At 38.6% G+C, this 24,329-nt stretch overlaps 1 protein-coding gene and 1 long non-coding RNA gene across 5 annotated transcripts in view; one reads left to right on the top strand and one right to left on the bottom strand.

Annotated features, from left to right (window-relative positions):
* LOC147643988 (uncharacterized) overlaps positions 1-24,329 on the bottom strand; it is a 64,156-nt gene that overhangs the window by 31,571 nt on the left and 8,256 nt on the right. The window lies entirely within an intron of this gene.
* The window catches only part of Snoo (Sno oncogene), a 117,368-nt gene that overhangs the window by 85,713 nt on the left and 7,326 nt on the right, over positions 1-24,329 (top strand). The window lies entirely within an intron of this gene.

The raw sequence follows: 24,329 nt of genomic DNA, 5'->3' as shown, positions 1-24,329 counted from the left end.
GCCACTTTTGTGGGTGTTGACAAAAGTCAGTGTCCGTCATCGATGTGGGGTTAATTGTGGAATATGCCACCAGAGGGTTAAGTTAAGTTTAGAGTGTTGGAGATAGGGGGAAAGACAGTGGACTCTCCCAATAAGAGAAGATTGTATTCAGGGTCTAAAAACAACCTACTGAAAGTTTATGAGCAACCAAAAGGTATCGATATCTAGAAAACTTCCTTAAGATTTATTTTACCAACTTTAGAGTTATCAAACTAAATAAATTATTATAATTTTCACTGCAAAAATTTAAAAAAACAAACATAAACACTGTTAAACCAACACTCTTTCGTAATATGAAATAAATCCAATCTGAGTTCCTTAATTTTAATGGTATTTTTCCCCCCCCCCTTTACTTTTCTTTTGCCTTGAGGACTTAATCGATCGATTTGTAATCAGCATCGGTGATTTGCCATGTTTATTCAATGCTCGTTTTCACTGTACTTTTGTACCCGGCACTTTTCTGCTTTATGCATGCCGCAAGCGTGACTTCATCTTGACCTCGCCTCGCATACTCCACATAGCCGGCATACGTGTACGTACTGGTGGTGTATCCAGAGCCAGAGAGCATCATCCATCCATCGATCCATCCCGAGCAAACCCATTCCATTCCACAGCGATTCCGATTCCGATTCCAATGCCGATTCCAGCCCACACATAAATGCCGCCGGGCAGCAGCTTCCCAAACGAGACAAACTGTCTGCTCGGCTCTTTCTGCGTCTGCTTTCTTTGCTTTTATTTCTTGGCTCTTTATGCTGTGCGGCGCTTTGCAAGTTATTTTTATTGATGAAGCGTACAAATTGTGTCGGATATGTGGGCAACAATGTTGCTCGCTTCTCCGTTCTCCGTTCTCCGCTGTCCAGTCCGCCACCGGCAACATTTCATCTTGATGAAACATGAGGCTTCATTAGCGGCGAATATTGAATTTATGTTGCTGGCAACAATGTTGCAGCACATTCTTTGGGCTCGTCTTCTGCTGCTCTTTCTAGATTGATTCGTCGTCTTCAGCCAGACTTCAATATATTGTGCACCGTGTGTGGTCCAATCTTGTGGCACTTCCTCTCGCTTTTTTTCTCCTTTTTGTTTGGTCGTTATCAGCCGCCGAGCTCCACCATTTAAGCATTGAGTGCCTTTTCTAATTCACACTTTTTTTTCTTCTGTCGAGCAATTCTTCCCGCTTCGCGGTGGCTTTTCTTCTGAGTTCTTTGCAGTTCCCAGCAGAAGCAGCAGCAGCATGTGACGACGTTCGCGTTTTTATGCGTCTAAGCGAATGGCAAGCGACAATGAAGAATTGAGGAGGAAGTGGAGAGACGAGGCTTTGGAGAATCGAAGATTTGGTATACTCTTCTGGGAATTTTATAGATTTTTATGGGAAGAAAGGAGTGATAAAGAATCGATTTTATCTAAGATATTTACTTTGAAAGTATTCTTTTCTTCTAAGACACGTAACTCCAATGATATCTTGCAATTCTTCTGGTAGATTTAATACTTTTGTTGTTAAAGAATCATCATTTTTGGTAAAGAAAGTAATAGTATTTAGAACAAATTACCAGAAAGCAGAAATAGAACATACAGCTTTTAAATCTTCTGCATTTCATAATTCTACTCCTTCTAGTCTTCTAATTCTCTTTTGCTTTTAAAAGATTCCCTCCTCTGTAAGGGCATCTGTATTCTCATAAGCAAATTCCCAGCTATATCCCATCGCTGGGGGACCACACACAGCGTAGCCAAGTGACGGCGGCTTTCGTTCGTCTAGTCCAAGTCCAAGTCCGAGTCCAAACCCAAGTCCAAGTCACAGCCAAAGCCAAAGCCAAAGCTTCTTCCTCCTCAAAGAGCTGCGACATTGCGACATGATGAATGAGCAGCGACAACATCAGACGCAAATGCTGGCGGCGGGGGAAATTAGCCTCTGGCGCGGGGGGAAAATGGCAGGGGAAAACCCCGAGGAGAGAGATGAAGAAGAATCGTTGGCGGCAGCGGCAGTTGGTCAATCTGTGCCGCTGTCAGCTTTGTGCGACTCTGTCAACGCGGTCGCTTTTAGGCCGCCGCTTTTCACAGCCCGAAGAGAATGACCAACCCCAACCCAAAAACCAAACCCATCATCTTCTGGCGTCGGCGGCTTTTAATTTGCAAATGAGCTCAAATCGGAAATCTCTCTTAGAAACAGACCTGACCCTGGGTCATAGCCCAGGTTTGGATAATCAGAAATGCTAGAAAATGCTTAGATTCTTCAGAAGAGATAAGTTGAACTCTATGACTTGGGGTTCAGATATATAAAGCATACGAAATTAGATTTTCTGTAAAGAATTTTTTGGTTTTTGTGGATTAATAATACATATTATATTAGGTAAAGAGAATGATTTATATTAAAAACAAGTTAATTAGAGTTATCTTCGGGAAACCGGACCATTGTATATACTAAAATTGTTCATAACTAGAGCAAAAAACTAAAGTATATGACATTTGACATAACTGACTTTCTTGGCGATATTGATATTTATATGGATATATAAAAGATATTCTTACATGACAATTTCTTCGAAAAATCAAATTTTAAAAAACTCATAACTAAGCTAAAAAAGCATTAATTTTAATTCGGAAACCGTTCCCATGTTAGTTTTTATTACGTTAATAAAACTGCATACTAAATTTTATATTTTAAAGTATTCATATTTTGTATTAATTTTTGACCATTTTAACGATGTAACCCCTTATAAATTTTTTGCAAATTTTGAAAAAATTAAATTTTTGCCTGACATAGCTAGATCGATTCAGATTTTCATACTGATCAAGAATATATATGATTTATAGGGTCGGAAATGATTCCATCATGGACTAAAATTAAAATAACCTCTAGAAGGGTATAAAAAACAACACTTTAATTTAACTTATTAATACTAGCTCTCTTTCATGTTATATATTTTACAAAACTAATTTTTGTAAACCTATTTGAAAGCTTCTTCAATTAAAAAGAAAATAGAAACACAACACACGTTGAAATTTGTGAAATACTTTAACCTAATCGCTTGGATTAATTAAAGCCTCCTTTTCGCATTGTCAACCGTAGTACACACCTTTGTGAGATACTTGGCCCATTACTTAATTATTCCCCTTTTACTTATATCGAACTGAGGAGAAGTAAAGGGAATTAAAATTAAATTCACTTTGGAATTTTGTTGTTTTCGCATGGCTCAGCATTCCGCTGACAGACAGAAGAGGGAAAAATAAAAGCAAAAAAAAAAAATGAAAAGGAAGCGGAAAAACAAAAGGCTGCGGGGAGGCGTGGCAAGCCGAGGTCTAAGTCTATGTCTGGCTTAGACTTTAGCTACGGCTTTGGCTTTGGGGTTTTCTATTCCTTAAAGTTTGTGGCGCTGTGCCATTCCCGGAATTGTTTGTCTTTCTGTCTGTCGCCGTCTGGAATCTCTGGGATCGCCACCAGATGAGAGTTTGGGTTTTTTTCTTTTCTGTTTTTTTTTTTCGAGCATCTTTGGGTTCCTCAGGGTTCAGATGTTTGTTTTGATGCTACTGCTGGCTCAGCATAATAGTATTTTTTATATATGTATATATAACGGCCACGCACCGATTTCCAGGAAGACACAAAACAAAAAATAAATTAGAGTAAGGGAAGGCACTCCATTCATGGGGCCATTGATTGAATTACAGCTTTGCCCTGAATGCGATTCGATTTCGCTGGATTCGCAGAACCCCAGGATCGTTAGGTAGTCATCGGAATCCTCCTACTCCTCTTCCTCATCATCGGCATCATCATCATCATTTCCTAGAAATATCTAGGTCGAGACAAGAGCTCCCTCGTTGGGCCAGAAGTTGACCCATTTCGGGGGAAGCCGCATGAGGGCCTCATCCAGCCCGGGATTCCGCCTACCCAACCAAATCTCGCATCCCATAAATTATAAACAGAGACACAGAGCGAGGAAATGTCAACTCCATCGTGTGGGTCATCAGGCCCACAAATATAGAAAATTAATATAAAACCAGAGAGATTAGAGTATGGAAAACGAAGAGTCTAATGCCCTATTATTTAGTTATTTACTTTGAGATTTTGAAATAAAGAAGACTGACATATCTTAACTTAAACTTAAACTTCATTTTGAATTACAAAATTCATGTACAAATATTTATGCATTTAAAATTGAGTCTTTAAATATATATTCAATTATAAGAACTACTAATGATATACTTTCCTAACTTGTTCTAATAAATATACCCTCCCAAAGAGTATCTAAATATATAACCAAAATCTCTGCTCGGCTCTTTTGTAAATATATGCTATTGTAAGATAAAATCTGTCTTGCGACTATCGTAAAAATCAAAATTATGTCAGAAATGCAACCCACCCGAGGGCCTCACCACCCACCTTAAAAGACATTTTTTGATTTGTGTTTCTCTCTAGTTTTCTTTTTTTTGTATATTTCCAATCGGAGAAGGAAAAGCCGGGGCAATCTATGCTAATCAGTATAGTCTCCCACATGGCCAGACACCGACTGACGAAAAAACAAAACTAAAACTTGTCTGGCCAAAAATAAATACTATAAATGTTTCTTTTTTGGAATCTGTCGATCGGCTGTATTTGGTGGTGTCTCTTCATTGGCAGCAAATGAATTTATTATTTATTAATAGACTGTCGCAATTTAATGTGACATTTTTGGCATCTCATTAAGAGCGTATTAGAGACTGGCTTTAAAGGGTTTAGAAATTAGAAGAATACAAAAAGAAAATAAAGCGGAACATGCTGAGCCATAAAACTATTTACGGACACTATTTAATTGGCAGTGATGGGGGCTTAATGTGATAGATTTGTGGCCTGGTTCAGTGAGAAATTGTAAACCAAATAGGGGGATTTATTACATCAATTACGGTTATGCAAGCATTTACTTAATTAAACGGGTAGTGACAATGAGAGCAGGTTATTATTTGGAATGCACTTTTATGATCTTCCTTTACAACTTAACTTTCTTGCCTATAGGCTCTCTACTCCTTTTAATACCAATATAGAATCAAGTATTAAAATCATTCACAATCATCCAAAAAGAGAGATGATTAAGGCAACATTAAGTTGACTCTTCAACTGCAGCTTCCTTTCCCAATTATCTGTGCAGAAACATCTTTGAAAGACCTACCTACCTTTCTCCCCATTCATTTTTAAGACCTGAAAAGGAACCTGTAGCCTGCTCCCATCTGGAAAAAGAAGAAAGTTTCCTCCAAAAGCTCTCAACTATCCCTAATTAACGCCTTCTGCCAACGACGGCCGAACCTTTTTAGACCCACTTGATGACAGTTAACCACACTTTACAGCACTGTCTTTTCCCCCCCTCTTCCCCCATCGTAATTATGCTTTTCCAAGCTGACTTTTTACCTCCATTTTCCCCGCTGCAACTCGTAGAGATCAGGTGCTAGATGCTAGATTAGCCATAAAGTAACCTGAAACGATAACAGAAGGCGGCAGCGTCAAAGTTAAAGTTAAAGGGCAGCGACGAGACGCCAACGCAGACAGAGTTGGAATAGCGGGTTAAGGCCGGGAAAACTGGCAAGGGGTTAAGGAGGGGAGCTGCAACAGCAACAGCAACAGAAAAGCAGCAGCTGGCACACACAGCAAAAGGAAGCGAATCAGCAATGGAGGAGCGGCACATGGTCGAGGGAAGGCTGAGTAGACACAGACACCGCTAGATAGTAGAGGAGGATGGAGGACAGGAGGACAGGACAGGAGGATGGAGGACAGGAGGATGGAGGACAGGAGGACTTGAGGCCTGGAGGCCTGCCTGCAATGCAACATAAATAAGCAGAAAGGCAAAAATTGTCTTTTATGATAGGCTGTTTAGCTGCAGAGAGAAAGAGTGGGTTAAGGGGAGCACTAGGGATAGGTACAGTGAGCACTTGTTAATAGTAACTTTGTTATTAGAAGTATATTAAAATATATTTGGGTATGTTGAATTTCCTTAAAGGTATTTTTAGATCATACATTATTGAACGAAAATAAAATTCAATTAGAAAAGTTCAAAGGTTCTTAAGAAGAGGAAATGTTATAGTTTATATCGCTTTATAATGCCAGATTTATATAGAAGTAAAAAATAACAACATTTCAAAGGGGCCTCTTAGAACATTTTTTAAGTCCTTGTAGGGTATTCTCATTTCAGTCAAAAACTTCTAACGCAGTTAAGGAGTCATTTACGACCCTATAAACCATATATATTCATGATCAGAATTAACAGCTGAATCGATCTAGCTATGACTCGCAAAAATTTAATTTTTTTCAAAATTTTGAAAATTTTATAAGGGGTTACATCGTTAAAATTATCAAAAATCGATAAAAATTTCAATTTTTTAGATTATTAAATTTTGTATGCAGATTTAAAAACCTTATAAAAACTAACTTTGAACAGCTTTTCGAATTAAAATTAATGCTTTTTTGGCTTAGGTATGAGTTTTTTAAATTTTTATTTGACGAAAAAATTGTTAATTAAAAATATCGATAAATCCTGTTGCAGAATGCATATATTTTTATATTTTATATGGTTTTCAATACGATCCTATTTAAATGCAAACGAAAACGGTATACAAACTATGGCGTACCGAAGAAAGTTTCGTTTCTGGCTTAAATTTTATTTCAGGCATTTTTACAGTCCGAAAAAATTACGTATACGCATAGGTGTAATTATACCCTTCCAGGGTATTGTAATTTCAATCAGAAGCTCTTAATGATGTGAAGGAGTCATTTCCGACCCTATAAATCATATATATTCTTGATCAGCATCAGCAGGCGAATCGTTCTAGCTATGTCCGGGGAAAATTTAATTTTTTCAAAATTTTGAAAATTTTATAAGGGGTTACATCATTAAAATTGTCAAAAATTGGCAAAATTTTAAATTTTCTAAAACTTAAAACTTAGTATTCAGATTTGTTAACCTTACAAAAACTAACACAGAACAGCTTTCAGAATTGAAATTAATGCTTCTTTTGCTTAGTTATGAGTTTTTTAAACTTTTAATTTGACGAAAAAGTTGTCATATAAAAATATGGATTTAAAGAAAGTCAGCCAATATTATGATCCTATAATTGTATTTCTTCCTCCCAATTCCTTATGCAACATTTCCCTATTACCGAGGTATCCCTGTGTTTTTTTTTCCTAAATACAGTTCAGTTCTCTTTGGGTTGTTCTGTATTTCTTCCTTTTTTTTTGTAGTATTTTTTTGCTTTATGATTTGCTTTGGCATTGGACTCTCTTTGCTGCCCCTCAGCTGGCGTCGCTGCCGCCGTGGGGCACTTAAAGGTGCAGCGCGTGTGCCAACGCATAAGGGGGCACATCGAGCATGGGGCGCGGGGCATGGAATAGGAGGTACCCAGGACCAGGATGAAGATGAGAAGCATCACAAGAGGTGGATGGGGGGAAGGCATGAGGGATGGATGTGGCGCAAAATAAGCGGAAAGCACAAAACACAATGTTGCGCAAAGAACGTTGAACTCTCCTCCGTTGCAGCAATGCCCGTTCCGTTGCACGTGTCTGTATGTGCTGGGGAGTATATATATATATGCACTTGTATATATATTTATATATTTTTTTTCCATAATTTTTTCATTTTCACGCACTGTTGGGACATTTGCAAAAAAAAGAAAAAACAACATGTATATTGCGCCCAGAGAGATTTGTTGCTGCTGCTGCTAACCCCATAGTTACCCTCGTCTACCCTTCTTCTATAATATTTTCTCCACCTCCCCCTATTTTAGCATGCATTTTGCACTCAACTTAATTGGGGAGAAGCCCCCAGCGAAGATGAGGTCGAGTCGAGGGGAGTGAAAAAGTCCTGGGAGAAATTTAAAATGCATTTAAAAAAAAAAAGAAAACATTGAAATTGTGCAACTCGGATAAGGATAACTTAGGGGGATGCTAAAGTTCGGCTAAAGTCAAGTGATGTTTAAATGGTTTAATGCTAAGTTTGGAATTGAGAGAGTTTTTTTAAAAAGAAAAACAAAGTTTATTTGTTAAACACAGTTAAGACGGTTTGTATTATGAAATACATATTGTTGGGGATTTTAATTTCTATTGAAAGTATGCTCAAAGTTAGCTAGAAAATTTTTACTACAAAATATGGCACTTTCATTGCAACCGTATAAATTCTTTATAACTTTTTTAAACACCTTTTTACTTGATTTATTCCTTTACTAATTTTATTAGAGCCTTGGGAAAATTTTATGAAAAACCTATTAACAATTATTAAACAGAAGTAAGCATAGGTTTGTTTATAGGGTTTTCGTTACTTATTCCAAAACCCCATTGGTTTTTGGTAGTAAGTCTGTTTTTGAGTTAAAAAGTTCAGGATAAATTAAATCTCTTAAATAATAATAAACTTTATTCCCTTTAAAGATTTATACGAGAACCAATTCTTGTCATAAAAACCTACAACTATGATTATGAATATAATATATTTTAAACCGACTCTTGAAATGCTGACACGTTACGCATTTTCAGCTGTCGGAGCTTAACAGTCTAGAGACGTCTCTAAGCCACAGACACTGAGTTTGTTCTTAAGGCTTCGGTTTTTTATGTTTTTTATGCTTTTTTTTTTTGTCTTACCAAAGAGTCTGGAGGAGGCCTAAAGTCTGTCTTAGCTGCGGTGCGGCTGGCATTTCCAAGAGTCTCTGTCATAATGTTTGAGGATAATGCGGCCTGAAACCATTTTGTTTGTAATTGGCATAAGAGTCTCTAATTCCAAATGCATTTATTATTTCGACATGGCCAAAGACAAGTTCTTGGCACGCAATTTCAGGATGGAAGGGGTTTTCTTTTTAAGCCAACTCTTAAGCTGGAAGCCATGACCAAGAGCTCTGGCCAGAAACAGATCAGCGGAGAACTCGTTTCGCAGTCTCCTGTTTTTTACGTTTTATTTTTTGTTGCGGGATATATATTCGTCTTTTTTATATATATACGAGAGATTTTTACATTCGTGCGCGTTTTGGTTTTTGGCCTGGGAAAGGAGACTCCAAAGGGGGGAACGCTTGGCTGAGAGAGGACCTTGCCAGTTTCAAACCTGATTGCGTTTGGGATGACGACGACGACGACCAAATAAAACGAACCCAATCTGGTTTGCCTTGTGAAAGAAAAAAGCGAGGATTCGGAGGGAACAGCAGGCGGTGGGCAGTAGGCCTACCTTTCAGACATCTGCGGCATTTCAAGGTCTGACTCAGCGAATCGCGAGGAAAAAGGAAACGCAGTCCGAAGGCTTTATTTCGTTTTGTCTGTCGCCGGCTGCGCCCTTTTCTACCAGCCACGCCCTCGACCATATAGCCATATAGCCATATAGCCATGGCCAGCAACTCTGAGACACAGCATCCCGGCCCATAACCAAAGACCAAGTCCAAAGCACATTCCAGTTATGGCAATTCCCCTCCAGACACACCTAGTTTCTGTCTCTGTCTCTTCCTTAGCTTTTCCGTATTTGCTTTTCTTCCTTTTTTCGGGTTTTTAGTTTTGGTTTTTAGGGTTTTTTGGTCTTGGGGTCTAGAGATGCTCTTTTTTTGAACAAGTTATTGAACTCTTAAGGCGGAAGAGGTATGCATTTTCAAAAAATAATATTAGATAGAAGAGAAACTTACTAAAAAACCTACCTTTAAAACCTTCTAATGTTTAGTTTTCTAGTTCAATAATCTCTAGTTAGCTGCCATCACTGCTTAGCTGAGCTTACACCTTTCCTTCCTCTTAACTCAATTGTTTACCTGTAGTTTAATCACACATGGATGACTGCCACAGGGCAGCAGAAGGAGCTGGGAGTGGATAAAGGGTATACCACTGTCCGTAGGCATATCAAATATCGTTTGATGCTTCAAAAGAAGCCGACAAATGTGACAATGGCAACAATGGATGGCAAACGACGACGACAACAGCAACACACGACAACAATAATTTAGTTTTCTCCGCTCTTGTGCGAGTATTTAAATTATAAACTGACCAGGAGCAGGAGAAGGAGAAGGGTCGAGTGGAGGAGCCCAAGAAGTCACATCAAAGCGTTGACTCCTCTCGGCTTAGCCCGTTCCTCTGCTGTCAATGACCCCACGAAAGCCAGGGCTTGAATTACCTTCTAGGTTAAGCGGGGGGTCCTTTGTAGTTCCACCGAAAACAAGAAAAAATAAATATATAATATACAGAAGAGGGGTCAGAAAAATGAAAAAACAAGAGCGTCAGAGGGTTTCAATTACGTAAACAAAGTGCCGACAAATAAGGAAGAGGGGTCTCTCTCTCTCTCTGTTAACAAAGAAAGCTAAAAGAGGGGGCCAAAAGCCATTACAAATAGTTAAGACTTATTTAGCCATGTCTTGGCGCCACTTGGGCCATTAAAAATTTGATTGTAATTATGGGTAGTCTTCATCAGGCAAAAGAAAGGTGCCACAAAAACAACAACAGTCCACTTAGCATACTGCATTTTCCCGACTGGCCTGGCCTGAATTTCCCTATCCTATCCCTCCCCCTGCCTGGTTTTTATTGGGGCCAAAGTCCAAGAGGCGAAAAATGCTGAAATGGCGCCATTGAATGCAAATGGAAAATGCGAAAAAGCGAGTGCGAATGCGAATGCAAAAACCAAAACCAAAACCAATACCAAAACCAAATGCGAATAATATTTTCTATGCCATGCGCCATTTGACACATGAAATGCAAGTTTTGCGGGTCGGTAGAAAGGAGGAAGCACGCATAACTCATACGCAGTGTGTGACGGCATTTGAAATTCCACTCAAGAAGCCAAGGAAATCATTTCAAAAACAATAGCGAAAAGAAGTCTTAGACGGGGAATCTCCCTCTCTCTCTCTCTCTCTCTGATAAATGATAAACTTTAATTGATAAGCCGCAAGCCACATATTGATAAATTGCTCCAAAGGGAAATAATCAGAAAATGAATGATGTGTAGGGGAAAAGCATAAATAAAGATGGGTTGCCAGAACACAAATTAATTAAAACAACTAGCAAATCATGGAAATAATCAATATTTAGGAAACTATAAATGCTCAGCAGAATTTATACAGATTTATATGATATCCCCTTAAAGCTTTAATAATGCACTGAAGCCTCTTAAAATAATATTTTCCTAATTGTCTAATTGCGAGTGCAACTCAAGTAGCCTGCAATTACTGGCAACAATATGGGATTTCAGTGACATGTCTGCCGGTTTTCCTCCCAACTCAATCTCCATTTACAGCCAGCTTCAATCTTCATCTTCATTTTCATCTTCATCTTTATTTTCAACTCTATTATCTTCAGAGAACGCTTAGCAATTCGCTAAACTTGGCAGCGTTTCGGGCCCATTTCTCAGCTGTCTGGCCCGCGGGCTTTCAGAGGATTGGTAGGCCGCTTTAACTACCGTTTGCAGATGCACAGGAGAGCGTTTCGCGTTTCGATTCTGAATCCAAAGTTCCCAGTTCTTCTTTTGGCCCCTTTGGCCATTCATTCATTCATTCATTCATTTAGCCATTCGGTGGTCTGGGCTACTTGGCTACTTCTTGGCTTTTGGCAGTTGCCGGCAAATGTGGCAATTAACTGTTTGATGGATTTACTACTGGCCAAGCGGACGATGTTGACGTCGCTTGAGGGTCTTAAAACTGCCCACAAACTTTTAGAATTTATCTCAATTCAAACTTCTTTTGATATCGGAAATGGGTTTTGAAATAAAGTCTAATTTTTATATCCTTGTGCTATAATATCAATCAGAAGCTTAAAACGTATTGAAGAAATCATTTGTGACCCTATAAATCATATATATTCTTGATCAGGGTGAAAATCCGAGTCGATCTAGCCTTGTCCGGGCAAAATTTAATTTTTTCCGAAATATTGAAAAATTTATAAGGGGTTGCATCATTAAAATTTACAAAAATGGGCCAAAAATTCACATTTTAAATGGAGTATGCAGTTTTATTAAGCTGCTTAAAATGAACATACGACCGCTTTCCGAATTAAAACTAATGCTGTCTTAGCTTAGTTATGAGTTTTTTTTTTTTTTGATTTGTCGTAAAATTTTCATATAAAAATATAGTTAATTCCGACTAAAAAATGGTATTGCACCTTCAGTCAGAAGCTTAAAAGAAAGTGAAGGAGTCATTTCCGACCTTATATATTCTTGATCAGCATCAACAGGCGAATCTTTCTAGCTACATCCGGGCGAAAAAAAATTTTTTCAGAAATTTCCTATTTTCTGAAAAAAATGAAAGGGGTTACATCATGAAAATTTGCGAAAATCGGCCAAAAATTCACATTTTAAATGGAGTATGCAGTTTAATTATCCTGCTAAAACTGAACATACGACCGCTTTCCGAATTAAAATTAATGCTGTTTTAGCTTAGTTATGAGTTTTTTTCTTTTTGATTTGTCGTAAAATTTTCATATAAAAATATAATTAATATCGATTAAAAAATGGTATTTCACCTTTAGTCAGAAGCTTAAAAGAAAGTGAAGGATTCATTTCCGACCGTATAAATCATATATGTTCTTGATCAGCATTAAGAGGGGAATCGATCTAGCCATGTCTCGCAAAAATTAAATTTTTAAAAAATTTTGAAAATTTTATAAGGGGTTACATCATTAAAATTGTCAAAAATTGGCGAATTTTGTAGTTTTTTAAATTATTAAATTTTGTATGCAGATTTATTACCCAAATTAAAAGTAGTACAGAACAGCTTTCGGAATTGAAATTGATGTATTTTTGGCTTAGTTATGATAACTTGATGATCATACAAAGTGCTTAAATTTTTAAAGTGCTTAGGAATTTTAATACAACTATATAAGTCATAATATTCTAATATCTAACAATTACTGTTACATTTTATGAAGTCAATTATTTTCTTATATGCTTAATTACAATTTTTTTATTTTCCAACTCTATATATATATGTATATGCATCTCATTTTCCTCTGAACTGCTAAACCCCATTTTCACATTTTAATAATGGCCACAAAATGCGTTTTTCGACTCCAAAACGGATGCAGTGTCGTGGCCAAAGAACCGAACCAACTGAACACACTCCACAATTATAAAATAACCATCATTTATAATGGTCCTCTGGCAAAGTTCTCTCGCTCGAAGCGAGCGGAAACGCAGTAAACTGCAACCCGCAACTGCAACTTCAACTGGAAAATGCGAAATGCAACTGTGCAGGGAAAAACTGCGTGTGGATTTGGAAAATACAACAGCAACAGCAACAGAAATATTCTGCAGACATTTAGCGGCGCTTTTGGCCAGCAAAGCTGAAATTATGGCCAACAACTGGCTGCAGTTTTTCCGAGTCAGAGAAGCGTTTCAAATTACAGACACCAAATAAGCCGACGATGCCTCAGCCGACAATGACTCCCTAAACTTTAGCTTTATTTTTGTTTTTCTTATTTTTGTTGGAAAAGCCTCCTCGTCGCGGTTGCCGCCTCCGAAAAAAAGGCAGAAAAATACAAAAACAACGGAAAACTCGAAAGGCAACAATAAAATGCGTGGCAAAATGCAATTGAGAAATTAATTTCTTTCATTCATTCGGCGGCGGCGACGGCAGTCTCCGTCTTCGTCTTCTCGCATTTAACTCTATAATTATAACTAATTTGTGTATGCGAAGAGCTGCAACATTAGCAGCAGAAACTGCAACAAACTACACACACACACACACACACACACACACACTCGGCGGGAAAAACGCCCCAAACAAACACTTGCCTTTTGGTATGAAATAGGAAAATGCAGAGGGGGAAATGCAGAGGAGACTTGCCAAGATCTTGAGATAATGGGTATCAGTTTCTTGAAATCGTGTTTGAATATGTTGTGTGGGTTATAAAGAATTTATGACTTGGGAATTTAAGAGAGTTTCTTTTTAACTAAAGACATAGTTGGAATGTGGGTTAGTTTAGTTTCTGCTTAAATATATTTAGAGTTCTAAGGAAAATGGTCGAAAAGAGTGCCCTAAATATCTTCCTCTAAATTCTTATACATTTTGAAGATGAATACATTCCAATAATATAGTTTTTGATTATAAAGAAGCTATAAGCAAATCTCAAAACAACAACGATTTATTGATTCCAATGATTTCTTATAAGTGTTCATGAAATGTCTCTGAACTAAACACCCTTAAAATTAGTTTATGGTGATCTATAAAATGATCCAATATCTATTAAAATGTATCTTAAACCTAAAAACACTTCCATTGAGTTGTAAACTTCCTTTAAAAGTTAAACCCCTAATTGAAACCACAATCAATGTATTAATTCCAATCCTCCAAAAACTAAACCTAAAAGAGACTAAACAAATAATAAAAACTTAATCCCAGGACATTGCAAGAGTTGAGAGAAAGGCAGGGAGAAAGGCTTTTGTGCATTAATAATTAGAAACTAACCGGAACAAACTCAACTCAGGGCATCAAATTAAAATAACAGACCAGCAGATTTCCAAGTGGAGACACCACCGAGAGTTTTGTGGCAGTTTTTCAAATGTAGTTGGGCGCATATATAGTTTTCCTTAGTTTTTCTCGTGTTCATTTTTTTGCAGGTCGATCTACTTCATCCGGGCGTGCTAATGAGCTACGGCCCAGGAATGGATGGATGATGATGATGATGGGATGGATGCCCCATTCATGTCTGATTTAGGGGAAGGAGAAGGGGAGTAAAGGGAGGCTGTGCCGTGGCCACAGTTTTCAAGTACTTACTGGGAGGCATGCAACCAAATGAAGTGCCAGAAATGCGAAGCGAAATTGCATAAACCTCTCGTTCGTTCGCTCAAGTGGGAGAGTGAGGAAAAGGACGAGCGGGAGAAAAGGGTTCGAAATATATATATTTTTTTTTTCTACAGTCCTTCTCCGATGCCGGGCTGAGTTCATTAACATTCGAAAAAACTTAAAAAAATATATATAAAATGAGAGCAGGTATAATGGTGGCGCTGCTGCCCAATTCCTGTCAAACTGTGTGCACCGCAGCGCATATATATATGTATATATATCCCTGCAGGACCTGCTTGCCATATCTACCCCAAGCCTTTGCAAATCTAAATGACTTTATTACTTTTTTCCCCATTTCTCCTCTGGCTTTTCAGTTTTCATTTCTTTTTTTTCTGCTGCTGCTGCTGCTGCTGCTCCCTCTCGACATGCTCCTGCTTTTGCTCCTTCCACTCCACTGCTACTTTCATTTGAAATTCCCGCAAGGATACAACAAAATGCGGCAGCAACGAGGAGGAGGATTTTCCAGCAATGCAAATATAGGCTCGGGAGGCGTAGAGGGTTCACTCTGCTCTTATTTTTTTATATGCATGTACATGTATATCCAGCAGCAGCAGCCCCCCCTTTCGAGTGCCCTCCTACGGATTGTTGTTCGGGTTTCCCCCAGACCCAAGCGAAGAAAAACCCCCCTTGGAATTCGCTCGAGTTGCTGTTTAAATGCTGTATGCAAAATGCACTGGCTTGCAATTTAATTAGACAACAACAAAAAATCTGGTGAAAAATTGTGAGGGAGAACTTTTCAAGAGTTGGGAGAAGAGTTGGTTTCATGTACAGGCATGTAGGATATATTTTTGTATTTTTTTTTGTGCTATAAGCTTAGGCCATGTTTCAAGGGTAAAGCAGGGAGGAAGGCGCCTCTTATGCACCCTAACAGAGCTTACAATTTCCACGGAAAATGTATATATATGAATGATGAAAAAAGGCGGCAAATTCCAAGGAGTTTCGCCCTGTGGATTTTCTCCCCCCATTGTTGTGATGATGTCTCCCGCCTCGAGGGGCATTGCTTTAATTGCATTGCATGCTTTTGGGCGTTGGGCCAATGCCTTTCCCTATTGTGGCCATTGAAGAGGGTGTGTGTGTGTGCTTTTTAACCCTTTTCTTTCCTTTGTTAAATGTATATAGAAATATATATATATATTAATAATGAATTAAACTTGACTTTCGCCTGACTTGTCAGCCACAAAAGAAATTTCTTTTGGATCTAAACTGTATAGCGAATTTTATATGCTCTGAAAAGGTTGGAATAAATTACAATAATAATATATTGATCACATTTTTATTGCTTTTAGGGTGTTAAATAAATAGTTTACTTGAAATTATGAATAAATGATATTGAGATTTAAGGGATTTATGTGAATTTGTAACTTAATAACACTATTCAAATCGAAATTAGATAATATACGGAGTATATTAAACCCATTTAATTTTCTTCAATCTTCCTTTAAATATTATATTTCTTCAATAAAAGTTACATAAAATCTTAATAACCTCCTTTAAAAAAATCTTTTAAACTATTCAAATCGAAATTAGATAATATTAGTAATAGTAAATTGTTTTCTTTATTAAACCCATTTAATTTTCTTTAATCTTCCTTTAAATATTATATTTCTTCAATAAAAATCTTTAAAAAAACGGGTAACTTCCCCAAAAAATACCTCTAGCTTCCTGTTAGATTATATTTCCCTGAAACCCCGCTTATCTACGATTTCTATCTGAAATCTCTCTCCTATACACCCCAAAAAAAAAAACCCCTCTTCAAGGATGCTGCTCATAGCCAAGTTGCTACAGTTCTGTTTTTTTTTTTTGTACATTTTTATTCCTTCTTTAATGTTTTTGGCATTTGCCTTTGTGCAAAGAGCTTCTCATCTCCTGATTTTTCTGTTTTCTGCTTTTGATGCTTCAGCTTTTTTTTTGTTTATTTTTATTTTTGCCCGGCTTGAGGGTTTCATTTGGCGACAAAAAAAAAAACGACTCCGGGTTCAATGACATTTTTCCCGCTGAAATTCCAGTTGCGGTGACAAAAAAAAATTACAAAACGCCCTGAGAAAATATAAAGCTCCCAAGGCGATACCATTAACCCGCAGCTTCGCAGCTTTAACGGAGCCACAGAATTTACAGAAGATCCCAACCGATCCTCCTGAAGCCTAATTAAAGCCGTCAGGGAAAATCCCGCATGATTGTCTGGCCTGGAAACTGTGTAGCCGGCCAAATAGAACCTGGCCAAGATCAGCTGGCGGTCATAAAGTTTTACTGGCCATCTCTACGGTGGTGACCATCTTTGGATTGCCAGATGGAGATGCTGGCAATAAATAAATCGAAGCACTCTCTGCGATTCAATTGAAGCGACCGAGCCGCAGCACTAAACAAGGATTGCCTTGGCAGACATTTTCATAAATTTTTCACCGGGATTAAAAACCTCTGCCTCTGACTCTCCCTCCTCCACTTGATGGGTTTTTTGTGCAAAGTTTTTGGCCATTCTAACTGTACTTGGCTTTGGCAATGGGGCTCAGCGGGTCAAATGGTCAACAATGAGCACTAAATGCCAAACACCTTCAAGAGTCGCTGAAGAAATCTCCCCGTCTCCTTTAGCCTTCTTCACTGACAGTTTGACAAACATTGCCGCTACCTCAGTACCCAGTTTTTCTTTTTCTGTACCATTTTCCTATTTATTTATTTTTATGTATATTTTTTTGCTGGCCTTTTCCCGATCTATCCAACCCTTTCTCCACATCCACGTCCACGTCAGTCATTCTCTTCCATTCGAGTGCAAACCAACTGCAGTTTGACTTTGTCAAAAGTCAGTCCTGCGGGCTGTCTGGATTTTTAACTCCTCTCACTTTGGTTTTGGGAGGAGAATCCCATGGCGGAATATATATATCCATGGTTGAACAGAGAGAAAATATATAGAATAATATGAAGTAAGTTCAAATTTTATTCAAGTTTAAGCTGTGATATTACAAATGAATTGAATTAAATGAAAATACATTAATCCCTTTTCAAATTTCCAACTAGGTTTAACGGAAGGTATCGGTACTGCATCGATATTTAACGCCGAAGTCGATATATATTTTATATATTGAAACAATACAACAATCATTTTTCGGTAATATCGATATCAGCCTTCAATATTTTTGATTGCAGAATAAGTGTGATATTTTATCGATTATCGAATTATGATCCTATTTATCCTCAGTGTACTCTAGTTACCCGCTCTCCAATCCCATAAAGCCTCTACTATAAAAATTCTATCCACAGTTTTTTTTGACTGACATCTTCCGACTCCGACTAGCGGGGTGGGGGCGTGGCCCGAGAAGTTTCTTCGCCTACGAGGGGCTGGCCAAAAGTTTGCCAAGAAGTTTTCTCTAATTTGCTGTGGTTAAACTTTTTAATTTAAATGACATGGTGAACGGGGACCATGGACTAGGCATAGGAGTGTGTTGGGAGATGGAAAAAAAAGGCAGAGAGTTCCTGGACAAGCGACATTTGATGGGCATTTGGGGCGTGGTCCTAACATGTTCATGTTGATTTTAGTGCCAGGCCCCCGAAAAGATGAAGATTTTTATTAGTCCCACCGAAAAGAACAACAAAACAGGGACAGAGACAGAGTCTGCTCTTCGTTCCTTTTACCGTTTTCTCACAGTGTCCGTCCGGGCCGAAAACAAATCATAAATTTTGTGGGCCAATTGCTGGGGCCAATTATGCAGCAAACAAATGACCCATAATGAAGGAGAGCTCTATCTTCTGGGTTTTGCAGTAGTTGCTGCCACTGCCACTGCTGTTGTTGCAGCCATTGGGGCAACCTGACAAAGTCAACATTTATCTTTGCCATATACGAAAACGTAGAGGGAAGTAGTCTCCGAAATGCAGGAGTTTTCCATTTTTATTCCTATTTTTTTGATTGAGCTAAGAGCAGCAATGGAAATACCCTTAAGAAGTTTCTCGGAACCTTGCAGGGTATTATATTTTCATTCAAAAGCTTAAAACTCACTGAAGGAGTCACTTCCGACCCTATAAATCATATATATTCTTGATCAGCATTTAAAGCCGAGTCGATTTAGCCATGTCCGGGCAAAATTTAATTTTTTCAAAATTTTTAAAATTTTATTAGGGGTTACATCGTTAAAATTGTTAAAAATCGATCAAAAATATAATTTTAAATTGAGTATGCAGATTTATTAACCTAATAAAAACTAACATATAACTGTTTTCCGATTGAAAATTAATGCATTTTTGACTGAGATATGATGGATTTATTCAGCAAGTGTATAGACATTTTGGTTTCCTGGTTTTCCCCCCAAATAACTCCTGATCTTCTCAGGCACTTTTTTCCCATCTCCAAGCTAAATCCAATATGACGGCAACCCCGTTCTCACAGTGACCAACGTTGCCCATCCATTTTCTTGGACTTGGACAATAAAGCCTTGGCGGGCAACAAATAAATTTTCAGCCCCAACTGACTTTTTTTTCCACTCACTTCAAAAGGGGGGGGACAGTGTGGCCAGCCTCCGAAACACAGAGGCATAGGATGCTGGGGGGGGTTTGGGGGGACAAGGCAGTGTGGCCAAGCCAAGCCTTAATTGCCAGGCAGCGGCAACATGTTGCACTGATCAATAGGAAACGCGAGACAGAAAGATGATAATGGCTATGGGAGCAAATTGTCCAGAGTCCAAGTCCACATCCAAGTCCAAGTCCAAGTCCAAGTCCAAGTCCACGACCAAGTCCGAGAGTCAAAGTCAAAGCCAAAAACCCGACTCGGGCCATGATTAATGACAATAAATTTGATTCTCCTCGTGGATCACCGGGTGTACAATGGAAGGCTTGATTAGAGCGGGCTCCAAGCGAAATCAGAAGCTCTGGGCTTCTCCTCGTAAATTCCAAAAATATGGCAAGGCAATGCAATGTTGCAATTTGTTGCTCCTATTTTGTTTTTTTTTTTTTCTGTTAAGCATAAAATTAAGCTTGCAGCTTGGGGAAGACAAGAGCTGCTGCGCCTGCGCATTGTCTGACTTTGGGCCATCACTCAAAACGTCGCACGCTAATTGGACAGAGAAATTGCAGAGTGCTAGAGAGAATCGACCAAAAAGGGGGAACCCCAAGCCTCTGACGATGATTTAGTAGACAAGACATTAGCTTTTTATTTATTTTACGCTTAGTTTCAGTTTCATTCAGGAATTTTCCCCTATTTTGTTTTTGCTGCGCTTCCTCATTAAGGAAATAAAATGCAGCCCGAGGGATGCAGTTTTAACCTCGACGGGAATGTGTGTTTCGACTTCATTAAAAGTTGATTTAAATATTTCTCTAAACGCATTTCCTTATTCCAACTCATCTCATATTTCATTTCTCGCCTTTGCAATTTATTTAATTTTTTTTTTATTGATAGTTTTTATATGGTTCTTCTCGCTGTTGCTCTTTCTTTTCTGTTTCTTTGCGCATTTTTACAGTTTTCGAGTTGTTTCGCTCGAAATGCTGATGATTATTATATGCTCTTTAATTAAATTAGCCATTATTTTAATGGGATCTGCATGAAGTTATAAGCGTGTTAAGGTAATAATATATGGAAAGAAGGGGCTTAGGATGTCTTCTGTGGCAGAAAATCCAATTTAGTTACAGGCAATATCTTTATGACTTGGCAAAAGCTGACAGCTTAGCTCCAAGTAAAAAATAGGGAGGGCATATTAAAGTTTTATGGAGGTTCTAGTTACAGAAATATATAAAGTGGTAATGGTTTATAAATTTTTAACATTTTCACCTTATAATCTAACCAGAGTTAATCGTAAAGAATGCTTATTTTTGTAATGGAAACACCAAAAAATGATCGATAAAGTTATGGGGATATAACCTATAAATGTCATATCTATAACCATTTCTTATGTCTCTTTTCGCACAAAATCACGTCTTCAAAAACTGATTTCTAAACTTTACATCAACCTCTTTACTCATTTTAGTATCTGGGTTAAGACTTACCCCAAAATTAACTAAAGTTCAATGAAAAACCTTCCCCAGAAACTTGAATAACTCTTTTTGAACTCTTTTTTTGTCATTGAAACTCTTGAGCTTTGGCTCTGTGTGTGTCATGGTCATGCTCGGCAGCTCTTGACAATAGTCACTGTGACTCTGTGGCTGTGACTTCCTTTTTTTTTGTATTTTTGGTAGTTTCTTGGCTTGGGTTTTTAGTTTTTTGTAAGTTGTATTTGGCGCTCTCTTTCCTCCTTCCTTGGCGACAGACAGACAACAAACACGAATTGAAAATTGTAAAATGTCGCCGTCGAACTAACAAAAAAAGCAGAAAAAGAGTCAAAAGTTAGGAGAAATGGGATAGTAGTAGCTAGTGTAATGTCGATACGAATTCGGCGGGATAAACAAGTTTACGGCTTGTCCCAGACGCAGAAAAAAATACAAGAAAAAGGCACCATGTCTACACTGCAAGAAGTGGGAATAATTAATGATTTAAGATTAAGAAAACATCCAAAGACCCCTCAAAATTTCTCTCTCTGCACAGCAGCAACAACAAGATGACGCCAAGAAAATGCAGATGAGGCTGACAGCAGCCAAAAGACGACAACGATGCAGTGTGTTGCATTGCATATGGGTCGCGCTGCTCCATTTCCACATGGACGCCACTGCATCCAGCTGCAGCTTGCAGCTTGCTCCCTCCTCCTCCTTCTCCTCCTCCGCGAAATCCAAAACCCATCCTCATCAATTGAGGAACATGCAAGCAGGACGACGACGGAGACGCCGATCTTTGGCTGCATAATTGCCAGTCTAAATCAATGGGGCGCAAGTTGTTGCCGCTGTGCATGTTGCAGTTGCATCAGTTGTTGCCGTTGCACCCATACATGACTCTGTCGGACTTCATTGTCAACGCCGGCTTTGCCGTCTCCATTGGCATCTCCACAAAGCAGCTCGGCATTCACATCGCCATCGCCATCTCCTTGTCTCAATGTCCCCAAGTCTTGTGTCCATGTCCGTCGCGGTCGTCGTCAATATTTGCCATGATCTTATCGTCAAGCGGAGTCATGTCTCTGCCATGGCTTTACTCCCAACCCAGTGGTTACCTCCCCCTTTTGCTGCAAGTCTACTTGAGAATCCCCCTTTGAAAAAAAAGCAGCAACAACAGCCGTCGTCACTTGGGTGCAATTATTTTGGAAGATACTCTTTCAAGAAAATGGGTTCTCTAAAATAACAAGATGATTAACAAAGTATTGAAATTGTTTCAAGCAAAATTGAATTTCTTTCTCAACTATAATAAAAAAATATCTAAAATATCCTTTGTTAGGGTACTTGAAACTCCTTTATAAAACTAAACCTTATAGCTATATTCTTCCCCCTTTTATAATCTCACATGCCTCCCCTGGTTGCCCATCATTTTTTGCCGCTGAGTTATGGCAAAAGACCTTGGACTTAAGCACCAGCAACGACTTCGATACCAAAACTGTGCCGTCTTGTTGCACCCGCACTCGCTGGCTACGGAGGTGACTACTCCCTCCATCCCTCCTCCTCCTCTTCATCACCTCCTGCATCCTCTTAATCCACTCCTGCACCCTGCTCCACCTCTGCCAAGAGTGCAATTTGTCATTGCACCGTCAGCGACGACGCGTGCGCCAGCATGGAGACTGGAGACTGGAGACTGGAGACAACCGGCCACTCAGGGCACTCGGCCTCATGGCTACTACAGTGCTTCAAATGCACTGGCAGAAAATTATTATTATTATTATCAGCAAAAAAACATGCTTTTATTTTATGAAAAAATGCCTTAATTTACCGTCAATTACTTAGTACATTTGGGGTTATTATACCTTTTTTTGGGAATTAAAGAACAAAAAATTAAGATAAAACCCAATTTTCTTATAAAACAACTAGAAAATTTTAAGTATAGAAGTCGATCAAGAGACTGAAAAGGTATTTCATCTAAAGTATTCTAAGATACGTCAAATCTCATGTCTCCATCTCCTATATCTTGAATAGTTACTTCTTAATTTTATTAAAAGTTTTCTAGTTATGGTATTTCATATAAAATATTCTAAGATACGTCAAATCCCCTGTGATTTTGAGTTAAGCTTGAGTTAAAAAGCTTAAATACTATTTTACAAAACTAAGAATCTAACTTTCTACTGATTTATAATATAGCATAAGTAATCCTACCAATTGTTCTAAAAAATAATTTGGAAATTGGATTTTAAGAACCCTCTCATTAAAATAAATAACCAAAATAAAGAAATTTCCACTAATTAAAAAGGAATACAATACAAAACCTTAACAATTTAAACCCCACTGATTTTCTGCGTAATTTTTTTGCCAGTGTATTTCTGAAAACTCCTTCACTGCTTCGATGCCTCGTCATCTATCGCTGGCTGCCATCTGCTTACAGTTAAAGCGACTCTCGGTCGCCGGGCATCTCCTGCTGCGCCTCCTCCTTGCAGCAGCCTCCTCCTCAGCTGGTGGCAGAAGAGTCACCCAAGTCTTCTGGAGATGGCGCTCCTTTGCGACGACTTCTTTATGGCTCTTGATTTTTATGATTCTGCTGTTTAATGGTTCATTTGTGTGCGCCTCCGTTGCGAGTGTGTGTGTGTGCCTGTCTGGCTTCCAGTTTTCTTATCTCCATCTCCTATATCTTGGATAGTTTCTTATTAATTTTATTAAGAGTTTTCTATTTATATTTTTTGGCCTTAATCTGAAGCCTAGTTTTAATGTGTTTTCAATTCGAAATTTGGGAATTATACAAAGCCATTTATGTTGCCTACTTTTTTGGAGGGTTAGCGAAAGAGGGGCAGCATCCATAACTTGTTCTTTGATTGCCTTAATGGCTGCTCCCAAGAAACCCAATGCCATGATTATGCTAATGAGCCGTTCTTGACACGCTCACCGCTGATCTTAAGCCCGGGATCTTAAGATCTCCATCATCATTAGCCCACCTTTCGGTTACCCATTTACCAAGTCAGCAGGAGCATCTTCTCTTGACTTCTGAAATCTCTACTACTTTGTCCCGTCTCGATCATGGCCATCGTTTGCATTGGCCATTTGTTTAACTGCCGCTGCGACACCTCCTCCAGAGCAGGGAGCAGGAAGAGCAGGAGCTTCAGTTGGAGGATGAAGATGGAGTTTGGAGTCGGAGATGGACTTGGACTTGGAGTTGAAGCTGCAGTTGGAGTTGGAGTAAAGCGGTAATGGATAATGGCGCCGCCTCCATTCAAAAATCACTTTATGGCTGCTGCTGCAACCGATGCCGCCGATGTGGATGATGGCTGAGTCTGCGTTGTCCATAATTGGATGCAGTGCCAATCATTTTAACAGCTACACAAACACGCAAAATCACCAAACCGGCTCTCTACGCCTTTTCCCATACTCTCATCTCGCGAGACTTCCTTTTCTGAACCAAGCTGATAATGCAAATATTTACGCGCAATATGGAATATTAAACAGAAAAGTACCTCTTGGAATTTACCAATGAGAAGAACTTGACAATACTTTGAATTAATGGAGAATAAATTACAATTCTGTAATATTTTTCAAGCAAGCAAAGTAGATGAAGCAATATTATCAATGGATATTCATTGGGA

This window comes from Drosophila serrata, unplaced genomic scaffold (genome assembly GCF_035046125.1).
Source record: "Drosophila serrata isolate PLE 108 unplaced genomic scaffold, ASM3504612v1 contig_240, whole genome shotgun sequence".
Lineage (NCBI taxonomy): Eukaryota > Metazoa > Arthropoda > Insecta > Diptera > Drosophilidae > Drosophila > Drosophila serrata.
This window is presented reverse-complemented; position numbering and strand designations above follow the sequence as displayed.